The sequence below is a fragment of the Choristoneura fumiferana genome, chromosome 25 (assembly GCF_025370935.1).
Source record: "Choristoneura fumiferana chromosome 25, NRCan_CFum_1, whole genome shotgun sequence".
Classification (NCBI taxonomy): Eukaryota; Metazoa; Arthropoda; class Insecta; order Lepidoptera; family Tortricidae; genus Choristoneura; species Choristoneura fumiferana.
In genome coordinates, this window is record NC_133496.1 from 10,857,270 (window position 1) to 10,873,104 (window position 15,835).

Sequence of the window (15,835 nt, forward strand, 5' to 3'; positions counted from 1 at the left end):
ATTAACGTAAAAGCGAGTTTTCTTGCGGTTGTTTCTAACAATTTTTCATTAAAATCGGTTCTGCCGTTTTTGAGATTTTTGATAATGTCAAGGGTTATTCAACTTTTCTAAATTGGTTGGATTATTTTCAATTGACAGCTTGTGTTAATCGATATCGGAAACCGAAATTCGGTATCAAACCTTTCCCTTTCCTTAATTTCTAGTATACCTACGCGCTTTAGTACGTACAAAGAACAATAGTGTTTGGGTTTGAACAGCTATAAACGGTGAATGAAAATTGATAAAAAGGTTTGCAGCTACTTGGCGACGTTAACATCGTATAGGTAGCTTTATATCTATAGAATATAATGACGTGTACACAATAATATGATGCAGGTGTAGCCAGCGATTGACTGAATTTCTTTTGCCCCAAATAAAGTTTGACCGAATGTTTGTTTGCTAAAGAAAGACTTTTTGTGAGTCATTTCTTCAGGAGATGAAGGCCTTAAAAAGTTATTTAATTTAGTTGAGGTTATATTTAATTAACTCTTTCAATAAGAATGTTTTAAAGCGACTTTATCTTCTGAAAACAACGTAATCATAGTCTGCTGTTAGTCATGAAATTAATTATTTCTGAATGAAATAGGGTTTTATAAACACCCAAGAAAATCTTCATTATTGGAAGTTTCTAAAAGTCAAAAGCATAAATAACATTTTTTTCTAAATTTTAAGTAAATATTATGTTAAGTGTATCTAAATCAATAGTCATTCAGGCGTACTTACTCCTCAAATAACAAAACAAAAAAAAAAAAAAAAAAAATGGAACCGACTACAAAACCCTTGAAAATATTTTTCTAGGTAAGTAAGTACGTACTAGCTCGAAGTCCGTGACTCAGCACGAGCCAGCAGGAGTGGGACAATTCAAAATAGTCGTCTACCTCACCTACATACTGTGGGTTTCAATCCCTCCTGCTGGGTCGTGCTGAGTCACCGACTTCGAGCTAGTACGTACCTACTTACCTAGAAAAATATTTTCAAGGGTTTTGTAGTCGGTTCCATTTTTGTTATTTTTTTATTTTTTTGGAGTCGGTTTTACTTTTTTGTTAAAAAATTCTTTATTTCTCTCTTTTTAGTGATTTGTAGCCAAAGAACATCTCACAACGATTCCATTAAGCCCAAACACGACTTAGTTACGTTGTTTTATAAAAGAGTTCCGTTGCCTACCTTCTGGCTTCAGCATCAGATCAGCTCGAAAGAATCATTAACTTAAAGCTTCTTCTTAGTCGCTTATCTAGGTAAGTATATTAATCATGATAATTTAAATTTAACCCGTGAAATACTTGTTATTGATAGTAGTAGTCCGTTGGTCAAATCTGGTCTTCATCATCAGTTCCACTTCACCAAATTATATACAAACTCATAAATTACTTTTATTGCCAACAATTAGGTAGGTATATAATGCATATTACACAAGAAGGGTACCTACTCTAAAAATTAAGTTAACTTACTAACTATATGCGGGTTCTATAAAAGTTCGTGAGACCTGCTTTCTAATGTGGGGGTTAATTAACTTTTATAAAAATCCCGCCTTAACCTAAAAGTATCCCCGCATGCTACTCGACCCATTAAATTGCGGCAAATGGTTCGGGCATCAGCATAATGCTGACAGTGTCAGGTCTTCAGACTGACACTTCAGCGCTGTTTTTCAGCCCGAACCTGTTACAGTTTGCGCCTCCATTTAATTTACCTAACACTTACACGCTTTTGGTTTATAACACACCTAATATACTGTATTCTTTTTTATCTACGTTTTATTTTCATTGTTCACAAAAACACGCAAGACACAGTCAACCACTGTCCATGTTTGAAACTTCAAGGTAGGTAGTTCAAATTCACCACTTTCTTTATTTCTATATTCGCCTTTTTTACCTGATGGTCAAAAATTACAATTTTACACTGTCTTTTAAAACTAAATATGCATTCTTTGAGCCTAATGGGAGGCGGTATATTATTCCACACTTTAGAAGCGGCGTACCTGAAGCTACCTTTAAATCCAGCTGACTTATGTTTTGGCACTATTAACCTTGCCCTCAAATTTTGTCTAACCGGATAACGATTTTCTGCATGGAAAGATAATTTCTCAAAGAGATAGATCGGTTTCTTTGAAGAGTTCCCTCGATTTCCTTAAGATCCGATCATCAGATCCTAATTTGCTGCTTATGGGACCTAATTGAAAGCATTCCTAGACGAACTCAAAAAAAAAAATTAAAATCGGTTCATAAATGACGGAGTTCAGAGGTAACAAACATAAAAAAAAAATACAACCGAATTGATAACCTCCTCCTTTTTTTGAAGTCGGTTAAAAATGATTCTAAGTAAAGACGAAGTAAAGGTTAAATTGAACAAAGTTAATTATTTTGATTTGACTTTGACAAGAGTTCTTCGTAGAGTTCGTCAAAAGTAAACATACTTACCGAATGCAAAATGGCCACGGTTTGCACATTAAGTATTTTCTATATTTAATAAGGCACAGAATAGATACACAACCATATCTAGCTGATTTAAATAATAAATATCTACGTACGTTTAACGATGAAATGAAGTAAATCCAAACATTTCACAACGCGAACGCTGTTGGCGGGGTAAACGATATTGTTAGGTATACTGATACTGTTATAGTTATTTTGTAATATGCTCAGCTCATAACATTCGTATAATGTTACATGTAGTAAAAAAATAAAGGTAAATATAAATAGAGATCCGATGTAGTACCTACAGCAAAAAAGTTAAACCACCGAAGCTACGGAACCCTAATAATAATCAATTAAATTAGTTTCTTTATTGGTAAGGGTATAAATGAAGTTAAAAGACAACAATACTTAAAAAGCCAAATTTTATTAATTCATTTTTGAAATTTCTTTGATATCTAAACTACTATTTTGTTTCAGGTGGAAACTAATTGCGAACACTGCAGTAGTCTCCGAGCCAGGAGTGAGCACACCACATGCTGCAGCAGTCTTCGTGTTTGGAACACTGCAAAAACAAAGCAAAATTAAATTCCATGCCATCAGAAGGAGGAGAGTATCGTCTCTGCTCAGCAGAGTGCGCGGTAGCTCCAGCACCAACCCGAGCATGTTTGCGGACCGCCTGGACTGCCCCATCACAAAGCGCTGGGTAGACATATCACATTTACCCAGTGTTGCAATTGGCATTGGTCTCGAAAAAACAATGTTTATATTTATTTTTTCATAAAATAGGCGAATTTAAGACACCTATTTGAAGGATTTTGATTTTAGTTGCGTTTTAAATGTTTACCCCACTTAGAAGTTATCGGAATCATAGCTAGGTATAGTTGCCACGGCGTTAAAACTACGTTATTCGTTGCCCATCACAATTATTAAAAAAACCTAGTGTCTTCTGTCACCTGGCAGTGTTAGAATTAGGCGGATTAGTTATATAACGTTTATTTACGATGAAAGTCAAACAAAGGTCAAACGTTATTTTGCAAATATACACACGATTAATTAGTATTTTTTACAAAAATGTTATAATTGATTTAATAAACCTATTCCTCGAAATGGTTTTGGAATTAGACTACATTGTAAAAAAGTGATCAATGCCAAATTGGCATTGCATTTTATATTGATGTAATTTAAGTTTCAATTATTTAATTTAATTTGATTTGATTTAATTTAGTTTATACTTATTTATGTAAAAATATGGGTTACCAAAATGACCTGAAGTAAATGATTTTTATTTTATTTTATTATTTTTTAATACGAGGCCTCTCCAGCAGAGGACAGCAGAGGAGGGTGGACCCGCCCTTGGAACTGATATTAGTTCTTTTGAAACAATCACTCGTGAGCAACAGATTTCTATTGGTTTGTTGTCCGTGCCTTGCTTGGTTTTAGAAAAGGACGGACCCATCTTTCCCGTGGGTGTCGTAAAAGGCGACGAAGGGATTTAATATGAGAGTGGGCAGCAGCGCTCTCTATTGCCAACTAAAAACTACTCGTAATGTGGCCGCGAACTTTACTGTACCACAAAAGTTACAAGTGCTACAATTCTACAAAATTGACAAGTTTCTCCTAGTGAAATGTTACAATTTTGTAGAATTTGTGGTACAGGGACCCGCCTTGCGATGGAGAAGGCAAGCGGAACCCATCATACTATTTTCCTCTGAAGGTTCACTCACCATCATCATCATCATCATATCAGCCGTAGGACGTCCACTGTTGAACATAGGCCTCCCTATATACTTCCAGTTGCTTCAGTTGGAAACGGCCTGCTTCCACCCTGAATCACTTTAACCAGGTCATCCGCCCATCTTGTAGGTGGACGTCCTAGGGCAAAGGTTCACTACTGGCCCTATACTACGCCCCCCTGGTCATCCGACAAGCACGAACACTGTCAAGGTAACGGTGATAAAACTTACCCCGCCAAATAGAGTTTCGCAGGCTTCCACGCCACTCTGCATCAGGACTACAGCCAGGATCACGAGGAACAAGAGCACTAGTTTCGACATTTTGCCTGATTTGTGGTCCGCTTCAATTCTGCAACAATATGATTTAAGACTATATCAGCTCGTAAAACAAAAACAAAAGTTTATTTTGCCAATAGGCTTCAGAGGGCTACTTTACATGATTTTTTTTAGTCGCCAATATTATTCGGAAAGCCGTCTTTACCGGGAAGAACACGCTGTTAGAATTTTGACGAAAAGTTTTTTTTTTAATAAGTTCTATCGATAACATTATCGATCGATCGATCAAAAGATCGATTTGCTGTCGCAATGAATGACACATTTTGCAAGATCTCTTCTAGAGTCATTATTCGAGCGTTCAACCGTCTCATTTTTCTGTTTTTTTTTCTGTAAAAATGGCCAAATATTCTGATACCGTTTTTTAATTATCTGGTAAGAACTCTGACAAACAATCGAAAACGACATCAAAATCTACAGCCAATTGATAAAAAACCCAGTAAAATCAGTCTGTTGAAACGGTAAAATAATTGTATGCTTGTGTGAACGCGTGCATTGAAATACTGTTGCTACGAAATCGGATTCTACAAAAAACAGAGGGGCTACTACAAAATTCCAAAATCGAAGTTCGTATCTTAGCTACCGTCCCTCTAACTCTCGTATTAAATTGTAATAATATAAACGTCAGCGGGACGGCAAGATACCAAGTTCGAATTTTGCACTTCGTAGTATATAGAGTCGGTTGCTGCAAAGAATCGGATATCTCCTCGAGAATGGGCTCATGCGTAAATTTCAGCTGTTCTATTGCGGTTCACGGGATAAAGCCCTTTGACAGACAGACTAATGGACAGCGAAAAGACAGTAATGGGTTTCGTTTCCGTTCGAAACCCTAAATTAATAACACAGTGCGACTAGTTCCCAATAAGTTTTCCAAATGTTGTAAAATTTCACTTAGCAACCAACCTTTCGATGAAGTTTCATTTGGCAAACCAATCGTTGGCATAACTTTAATTCGCATTTTTCTTCTTTCGCAACAAAATTTTACTTCATCACACTTTTATGTGGCAAAAATTATGTAGCAAATGATTGGCTTAGGCAAATAACATTTGGCCAATTTTTATATTGCAAAGTTATGATACCAAATGTAGAAAAAGATTTGATTTTTGCGAGCGAGCGAAGCGAACGAGCTAAACGGCTCAGAGCAGCAGCGACTTGGATTAGTAAATGGTTCAGTTAGGTATTTTTTATAGAAGCCAGGATAACTGCCACTAGGAAAGTAGGTTGGATGCCATTCAATATATTGCTAAATTAAGGTATGCCAACATTTGACGAAAACATAAATCAAATCTTAAAAAAATCCTAGGTAATAATTTGCATAAAAATAATTGCATAAAACTAGTTGGGAAATATCATTTCGCCTAAATAAAAATATGGGATAAATAGTTTGGGAGCTAATAATTTGCTAAATAATTTTCGCCGAAACATTAGTAAACCATAACAAATACTCAACAAAGCAACAAGAACCTTAGGTACATTCAAGGAAGCTGAATCAAATACGGGTGGAACCTTTGTGATACTAATGTCATGTTGACATCCCATACATTTTCAAATTACTTATAGCGAAATTGTTTATTTAAAGTTTCCACCCTGGCGTGATTCATTTTCTTTGACCGTAGGTACTATCGAACCAGCTGAATCGTGACCTATTGTGGAACCTTTTCGCAGAAAAAGTCAGTGACATCGCATTGCTTGACAAGGGAATTCATTATGACACTTACTGTGAGAATGTTCTACGGTTTGTCAGGAATCAAATGGTTTGCTTTCTATCTTTTTTTTACCTCATCAGAAAATCTTGTAATTTAAATGATGTTACTTACCGTTATATTGAGTCTCGATACCTCGTCGAAGTTGGAAGAGATATAATATGTGAATGCATAGTTCTGCTTATATACTAATTGCACTATCTTAATAACCTATAACCCTTATGCAGAATTTATCACGTACACGTGGTAAATCTGCTAATTATTAATTATTTTAATAGCTCTATTTATCAAAACAGATTATTACATTTTAATGAAACTAGACCATATACAGGCTGTCCTAAGAACGTCACGTCAAACAACGAGGCATGGAAGATTCCTTCAAGGATAAATTACCTAGCATTTGTATACTTGAGCTCTTTTGTGTTTGTTTTTTTTTACGTAATATCATTTATTTTATACGACTACTAGCTTTTGCCCGCGGCTTCGTCTACGTGGAATTCTGTTATCGCGCGCTGTTTCCGGGATAAAAAGTAGCCTATGTCACTCTCTGGCCCATAAATTATCTCTATGCCAAAAGACGGACAAACATACAAACACACACTTTCGCATTTATAATATTAGTATGGATCGACGATCGGATAGCCCACTGGATAGAGGACTTGACTAGGACTCAAGCATCAGCTCAAAAAAAATATTTTTCATCACACTTTCACAAAAAAGAATTTACAACTACACAATTTTACTCGCAATTGTGATGAAAAAATTGTATGTCACACGGGCGGTACTAGAATTACGAACATTGACTCATTAAAGCCCCTCAGTCTACGACTTCGGGCTTCTAATAGACTCTCGTTCGCAATTCCTTGTCTACCGCCCTTAAGACACAATGTACTATTTGGTTCCAGAGTCTTTAGTTGCTTAATAAATAAATATGTATTTCAGTAGGTAGATACCTATGTCTCTCTGTTGCCTAGTACCCGTGACGGCTTTGTTTAATTTGGGACTAGAACAATTAGTAGGTACTACGCGTGCCGTGGTTCTTATTACAATGTCTTTAATCACTCGTCTTCGTGGATGGCCCTAGGTATACACTGATACTGCTCGCTTTCCGTCTATCATAAACCTATAAAGAAAGAAAGAGATTTATTTTGGCTTCATAAGTACCACCACCTTACAGTAATGAGACTAAAACTAGCACTAAAACTAAGTTAAATATAGAGAAATATCATTTATAAAAATTAAGAAAAAGTTAGCTGTTCCACAGTTAATTGTCACACACAAAAAAACCAGCTCATAGATACTTTGTAGCTATGTCCATCCTCGTCGTTTTGATGTTTGGTTTGGAGTACAACCTGTATAACCATAATCCACATGGTTGCAATATTATTGTTATGAATCACTGAACTCTAACCTACTACTCTAACAAACACTATTAAATGTTAAACTTTGTATCGAAACCTTCATTCAAAGCGATCTTTTATTTATTGCTTACTACTTTTATTTTTAACCCCCGACGAAAAAGAGGGGTGTTATAAGTTTGACCGCTATGTGTGTCTGTGTGTCTGTGTGTCTGTCTGTGGCACCGTAGCTCTTAAACGGGTGGACCGATTTGAATGCGGTTTTTTTTATTTGAAAGCTGGTTTTCTAGCGATGGATCTTAGACATGATTTATCAAAATCGGTTCAGCCGTTTCAAGATCATCAGATCTTTTGTTCGCTGCGGTAGAAATCTTAGACGCATAATGGATATTTACTTTACTTTCAAACATATTTGCCTAAAATAAACCATGTATGCTATATAGCTATGCAAGATTATGAAATTCTCGGCCTGATGCTGCAGCCAGGATATCCAGTACACTAGTAGGTACACTCTTAATAAAACTATAGCAGATATTTCGTGTTTGGGTTCGTTTTGATCAGTATTTATTAGTTTTTATTTAAATTTGCTATCTTTATGAAAATTTGCTATGTATGTTGTGTACAGTCCAAACCAATATCTGACACAAAAATGTCTGATACGACTCTATTTCTAGGGGCGGTAGGACGTGTCAGATATTTTTGCACGCTCCACTGTTGCATATATTAATGCAGGTGACTGTACAGTAACTTATTCTCATTCAATAAGAAATAAATTACATTAAAATAGGATTGGGTTGCCAAACAAGTAATACTTAACGGTATTCGCCTACGGTTTTTTGACTAATATCACTTTGTCTAACAATTTTAACTATAATGAAAAGTTTGTCTAAAGTTGCTTTGTCTGATTTCATTATTCATAATTTTCATTTTGTCCAATTTTAATTTATACTAAATAAATGATCATTTGCGTAGGTCTTGTTTTGTCAAATATTGTTTTATAGGAAACTCACTTTGTCGATTCTTATTTTAACGAACCATCATATAGCCGAATAACGTTTTAACTAACATCATTTGCATAACTTGTTTTGTCGAATATTATTTTATCGAAAACTCATTTTGTTGATTCTTATTTTAACTAATCATCATATAGCCGAATAACGTTTTAACTAACGTTGGATTGTCTAATACTAAATTATCATAATATTAAATTTGTTTTGCTTACTAGCGTTATGCTTAATTTTGGTACCTAAAATTTTAATTATTTTATAAGGTCAGTTACTTAATCCAAATATTTTACTAATTATTTATTCGGTTCAAGCAAATAACAATACTAAACATACAGGGAATAGGTACGATGGCAGCGATGTATTTTTGTTGGGGTCGCGGGGTTCTAACCCAACCTAACCTATTTTTGTTGTGCTGGTTTACTTTTTTAGGGTCACTGTTCTAACCTAACCCAACCTACATTTCCGGTAGCGTTTTTTTGAGGTCGTAGTTCTAACCTAATTTCTGGTAGTCAAAATACCACGCACAGGACTTATCACGCTAACACACACGAGTAATATTTACCTCGACGTTTCGGCAACATTACAATGGCCGTGGTCACGAGAAGTCTACTAATAGTGCTGTAACCCCCCCTGAATTTATATTTTACTTTTATAATTTTTTATTTATTCGTATGAAGTTCTAAAAATCGGACAAGTATTAAAATAATTTTATTTGTGGTAGGTAAATTTTACTGCAGACAAGTAAGAAGGAAATTTGGCCATGTGATCGTCTAGTGTCCTACGTTGTGAATAGTAAAACAACCTCGTGTAGTAGAAATTAGGGATGTCTATCAATAAAAACTAACTAACTAATAAACTCTGTTGAATAAAGAACAAACTCACTAAACGTAAATGGAACAGAATAACTAAGACACAAATTTAAATATCTCTTAAATTGTAAACAAAAGATAATTATGAAGGAAAATAAGCAATTATGTTTTGTGTCACAAGGCTAGGGCCCCACCTCCGCCCAGGAGTTTTCTGCCTGGCTATTTACCAGTAGCTGTGTCTCTCGTTCCAAAGACCCTAAGAGACTCCAATACGAGACAGTTGAGTTTACTTGTCAATAGTCGGTAAGTTGTGTAATGTCATTCAAAGGGGAAAGAGGACGCAAGAAATCAGGTTTACTAGGTCTCTAATTGCCCTATGCTGACCTTTCATATAGGTTCAAGAGGAAAACTACTTTAATAGTTATTTGGGTGTTTCTTAATTTTACTAAACGCGTTTTATTATTTATTAAAAATGTTCAAAACAACCCTGGTTTCTAATTTAATGGGATCTAAGAATTGCAAAATATATACACCCAATTCAACTCAAAGTTGAGCAATTTATAAAACAATAATATTCTCACAATTTAATTCTAAGCATCACGTCAGTCAGTCAGTAAGTACTCTGCCAAAAGTCAGTCACTATGTGAATTGTAATAAAGTGGTATTATAATCAGTCATAAACCAAGAATATTTATTATTTAAGTGTCAGAAGTAGTTATTCTTCCCATGGTTTGGTAAAGATAACTGTGGATCGCTTTTGGTCGTATCCTGATTTAATTCTTAGTGAAAATTTATAAGTATTTTTTTACATGTATTCATTCTTAGCAAATGACAGATTTTAATATGTCAATTAAATGTAATAACAAAAACCAATTGATTAAATAGGTAGAAATAATAAACAAGGCCCTCCCTTTTGAAAAAAGTCGGGCAGTTTAATGGAGGTCATATCAAGTCAACGTAATAGAACCTAAAGTCCTAGACAAACACTATCAAACACAAAGTTAAATTCTAAACCCCAATAAAAACAAATTAACCGCCTATCAAAACCTATGAATCTAGCTAATCTGCACTATTCTAATAAGAACCTTGAGGTGAAGCCTCGTAGTTTTCCGAGGTGCAATGGTAAATGGTAAACTACCCTAGACTAAACTAAGGGAGCGAGATAGATAGATAGATAGATAGAATCTTTATTCAAAACAGCATACAAAGCTCAAAGTACAATAGAAAATATACAATAATACCTTTTAACTTAAAACTAGCATCAAAATAAAGTTCACTTATTATTGTTTAAATTGATAAATTGAGAGCCCTGCGACGATGTCTAGAATAGGCGCTGACTCAGCATATACTGCAGTAACCTGCAGTGCTGATATTCTGTCAGAAACCCATGGTGTTTGCTGTACAAGGCAATCAGTCTGTGCCTCTTTAATTATTCCATATGAAGGATTTACTTCTAAAAAAGGGACAAACAATGACAGAACCAACTTATTACATATTACAAATCAAAAAAAACAATGTTTGTGAGCCAAAACAGTTATACAGTTAAGCATCGAACCGGCTAACAATGAAAACATCTGTGAAAAATGATGGCAGTGTCTAATCGACAAAAATATACATATATACATACATTCATGGACAAAAAGAAATAGAAATAGAAATCAGGGTAGGGGGCAGATTCAGATTCAGGACGTTTGCAACTGGATGGATAACAAGTACTCTTTATATTTGCTGCGAAAATTGGATCTCGATTCTAAATTCCGAATGGGTGGCGGTATATTATTCCAGCACTTGGTTGCCTGGTATCTGAAACTACCTCGAAAAGCACAGGTTTTGTGGGCATGGACGCATAGCACCTGGGCGCGCGTAGCTCTGACCCTGTGATATGAAGGTGACCATTTAAGTTTCTTATACATGTAACTCGGAAGTTTAGATTTTATACAGTCAAACAATAGAGATGAAAGCAACAGATCGTGACTATAAGACATTTTTAAAAGTTTGTATTTATTCAAATATGGGGTAACATGAGTGCGGGGTGGAATTTTAAAACAAAATCTTGCGCATGCATTTTGAATCCTCTGAATAAGACGGCGCGAACGTTCCAAGAGACAAGGCCAGTAAACAGTGAGGCAGTAGTTAACTTTTGATAAAATAAGGGCTTCGCACAGCCTCATTCTTAGATCCACGCTCAAAAATCCACGGATCTGGTACAGCACTTTCAATCGATAAAAACAGCCACGGGCAACCTCAGCAACATGATTCTCAAAACGCAGATTCTTGTCAACTAAAAGGCCTAAATTGCGCGCTTCGTCCACACATCTCACAGGAACATCACCAATGGCTATCCGAGGATCAAAAGACATTACTTTTGATATTTGTTGTCTAGTTCCAAGCAACATATATTTAGATTTGTTAGGGTTCAAGACTAAACAGTTAGCAGTAGACCAGGTAGTTATTTCCATAAGGTCTTCATTTATTCTATCTAGTGCCAGTTCAGTATCATTGGGATGAAAAGAGAGATAAATTTGGAGGTCATCCGCGTATAGGTGATATTTACAATGTTTAATGCATTGAATAATATCCGCACTATACAATATAAACAAGAGCGGTCCGAGTATTGATCCCTGGGGCACTCCTCTCGTAACGGGAGAGGGGTCAGATGAAAACGTAGTTCCCGTTAGGACCTGGAATCCTCACCAATTGAGACCGATCTTCAAAATAACTTCTAAACCACTCAATAGATCTACTGTCGAACCCATGGTTCCACATACTGTGGAACCCAAGGTGACCAACCTCTGTCTAGCTAAAACACCTAATCCTAGGCCACCCTAAGAACCTCATTCGCGACCGTAGTCAGGAATGCTCCTGAGGTAGGACAGAGAGATATGTTTGGAATATATAAATATGTGACGGAGTGCTCTTGGCCCGGCTGGTGGGGAGGGCAGCTCATCACGTGACCCTCGGTGTTAGGCACTGCGAGGGTCTTTTTAATGTATTTCTGATTCTATTAGCCTGGGGTAGCCTACAGGGATTCTGAAGGAAACAACGAGGTGGGCTCTATCGGCCTTTTATTTATATACAAGTAATCTAGGTCTACTAACTAGGTCTAACTGCTAAGGATACAGCTGCGTCTAACTTCTAGGTTTCCTTACAAACTACGTGAGTCACGAGGCCCGGGATCGGTCCTGTATGGCCTAAGGCTTAGCACGCTCGGGATGCCGGGTCCAGAGACTTAATAGCGGGGTAGGCACGGTTAGTTGAGAAAGCGGGAGGAAGGAGAGGTCCACTGGAGTTGGCGCTGAGCGACACGAACTGGGGACCGGTTCAAGCGTCCGCGCAGCGCGCTCCACATGGATGGCTCTTGTGGGAGTGCGACAGGGTCAATACCCGGATCGGGGATGAGGGGTAGAGGCTCACAGGAGTTGACGCTGAGCGACACAAACTGGAGACCGGTTCTAGCGTCTGCGCAGCGCGCTCCACGTGAGTGACTCTTTCGGGAGAGTGACAAGGTCCTACACGGATAGGAATGTGAGGGAGAGGCTCATTGAAGTTGGCGCTGAGCGACACGAACTGGGGACCTCCTTCCTGTATTTATACCAGATAGTTAAAAATCTGTATCCGAATATTCGGCTATTTTTACAGAAAAATGTTTAGAAAAATTACACTGTTGTTTGATCACTCTAAAGCGGATCCTGCAAAATGTGTCATCTGAATTTGTGACGGCAAATCGATCCCCCGATCGATCGTTCGATAACATTTTAAACTTATTAAAAAAAACAACTCTCCGTCAAATTCCTAACAGCGTGTTCTTCCCGGCAAACACGTTTTTTCCGAAAAATACTGGCGACCAAAATGATCATGTAAAGTAGCCCTCTGAAGCCTTTTTGCAAAATTAACTTTTCTTTTGGTTTTCTGAGCTGATATAGTCTGAAATCGTATTGTTGCAGAATTTAAACGGACCACAAATCAGGCAAAATGTCGAAACTTGTGCTCTTGTTCCTCGTGATCCTGGCTGTAGTCCTGATGCACAGTGGCGTAGAAGCCTGCCAAGCTCTACTTGGCAAGGTAAGTTTTATCACCGTTACCTTGACAGTGTTCGTGCTCGTCGGATGACCAGGGGGGCTACTACGAAATTCGAAAATTGAAATTCGTGTCGCGTCCTCATTTCAAATGTGATTACCAGATGGGCATGTGGTTAGAGAAACTGATTACGAAGCTTGAGGTTGAGTCGAGGTCGGGTTCGATTCCCGACCGGGGCAGATATTTGTATGAATAATACGAATGATTGTTCTCGGGTCTTGGATGTTTATTATGTATTTAAAATATGTGTTTATCTATATAAGTAAGTTTATCCGTTGCGTAGTATCCATAGTACTAGATTTGCTTAGTTTTGGACTAGGTCAGTTCGTATTAAGTGTCCCATGATATTCATTATTTATTTTATTTTATTAATACCTACTAAGCATCAGCGGGACGCACGGATGGCAAGATACGATGGTCGAATTTTGCACTTCGTAGTATAGGGCCAGTAGTGAACCTTTGCCCTAGGACCTCCACAAGTCCACAGGTCCACCTACAAGATGTGCGGATGACCTGGTTAAAGTGATTCAGGGTGGAAGCAGGCCGCTTCCAACTGAAGCAACTGGAGCTATATATGATGATGATGATGGTGAGTGAACCTTCATGGGAAAATAGTATGATGGGTTTCGCTTGCCTTCCCCATCGCAAAGCTGGCCCCTGTACCACAAAAGTTACAAGTGCTACAATTCTACAAAATTTTAACATTTTACTTGGAGAAACTTAACAATTTTGTAGAATTGTAGCACTTGTAACTTTTGTGGTACAACGGGGCAGGAGTGAGTTCGTGGCCACATTACGAGCAGTTCGTAGTTGGCAATAGAGAGCGCTGCTGTCCACTCTCATATTTAAATCCCTTCGTCGCCTTTTACGGTACCAACGGGAAAGATGGGTCCGTCCTTTTCTAAAACCAAGCAAGGCACGGACAACAAACCAATAGAAATTTGTTGCTCACGAGTGATTGTTTCAAAAGAACTAATATCGGGTCCACCCTCCTCTGCTGCCCTCTGCTGGAGAGGCCTTTTATTAAAAAAATAATAAAATAAAATAAAAATCATTTATTTCAGATAATTTTGGTAACCCATATTTTTACATAAATAAGTATAAATTAAATTAAATCAAATTAAATCAAATTAAATTAAATTAAATTAAATAATTGTAACTTAAATTACATCAATATCAAATGCAACAATTGGGTAAAGATCGTCACTTGATTTATCCAATGATGATAATTATGTCTACCCAATGCTTTGTGATGGGGCAGTCCAGGTGGTCCGCAAACATGGTCGGGATGGTGCTGGAGCTACCGCGCACTCTGCTGAGCAGAGACGACACTCTCCTCCTTCTGATGGCATGTTTTTTTTTTTGCAGTGTTCCAATAACGACGACTGCTGCAGCATGACGTATGTTCACTCCTGGCTCGGAGACTACTGCGGTGTTCGCAATTAGTTTCCACCTGAAACAAAATAGTAGTTAAGTAAATATTATGTTAAGTGTATCTAAATCAATCGTCATTCAGGCGTACTTACTCCTCAAATAACAAAACAAAAAAGTTCTTAGATACTTACTCGGAGCAGTTAAGCAAGTCAACAAGAGCTATTATATTTGGAGATTTTAACATCAATATCTTAAGCAGTGATCGATTATCTAGCGAATACAAGCAGATAACCAGTGAAAATGGGTACGAATTATTGAACCCAGTAGATGAAAAGTACTACTCCACGCGTGAAACTGCTACTACAAAAATGATAATAGACCACGTATGCACCAACCTCACCGAAAACTTCTTTCATCTAGCATTGGTAGAATCAGCAATGTCAGATCATAAACAGATTTACCTGGAAATAAAGAAATATCAGCCCCCGCTTGTCAAAAAAAAACAAATATGAGGCACTAAATTATGAAATACTCTATTAATTAGTCAAATCCATTAACTTTGATACAGTCTCAGAATACCAACTTCTAGAAGAAAAGCTGATATCATGCATCAACGGCAGTAAAGTACCAAAAATCAAATATCAAAATCCACCCAGGCAAGACTGGATAAATAAAGAAATAATTGACGGTATAAATAAACGAAACATCCTATGGTACGAATTCAAGAAACACCCAACAAACGAAGAGAAAAAAGAAAGGTTTCTAAAACATCGAAACCAAGTGACTGAACATATACAAAGGACGAAAAGCAGCTATTACCACAAAGCATTCGCTGACTTGCAAAGAACAAATCCGAGCAAAATGTGGAGAGTAATAAATAACCTGGCAAGGAATAAAACTGAAAACTTGGCAAACTCCCCCAAGTTAGTTACAGAGTCTGGGACTTATAACCGACCAAAAAGAGATCTGCGAATGCTTGACTGCCACCGTA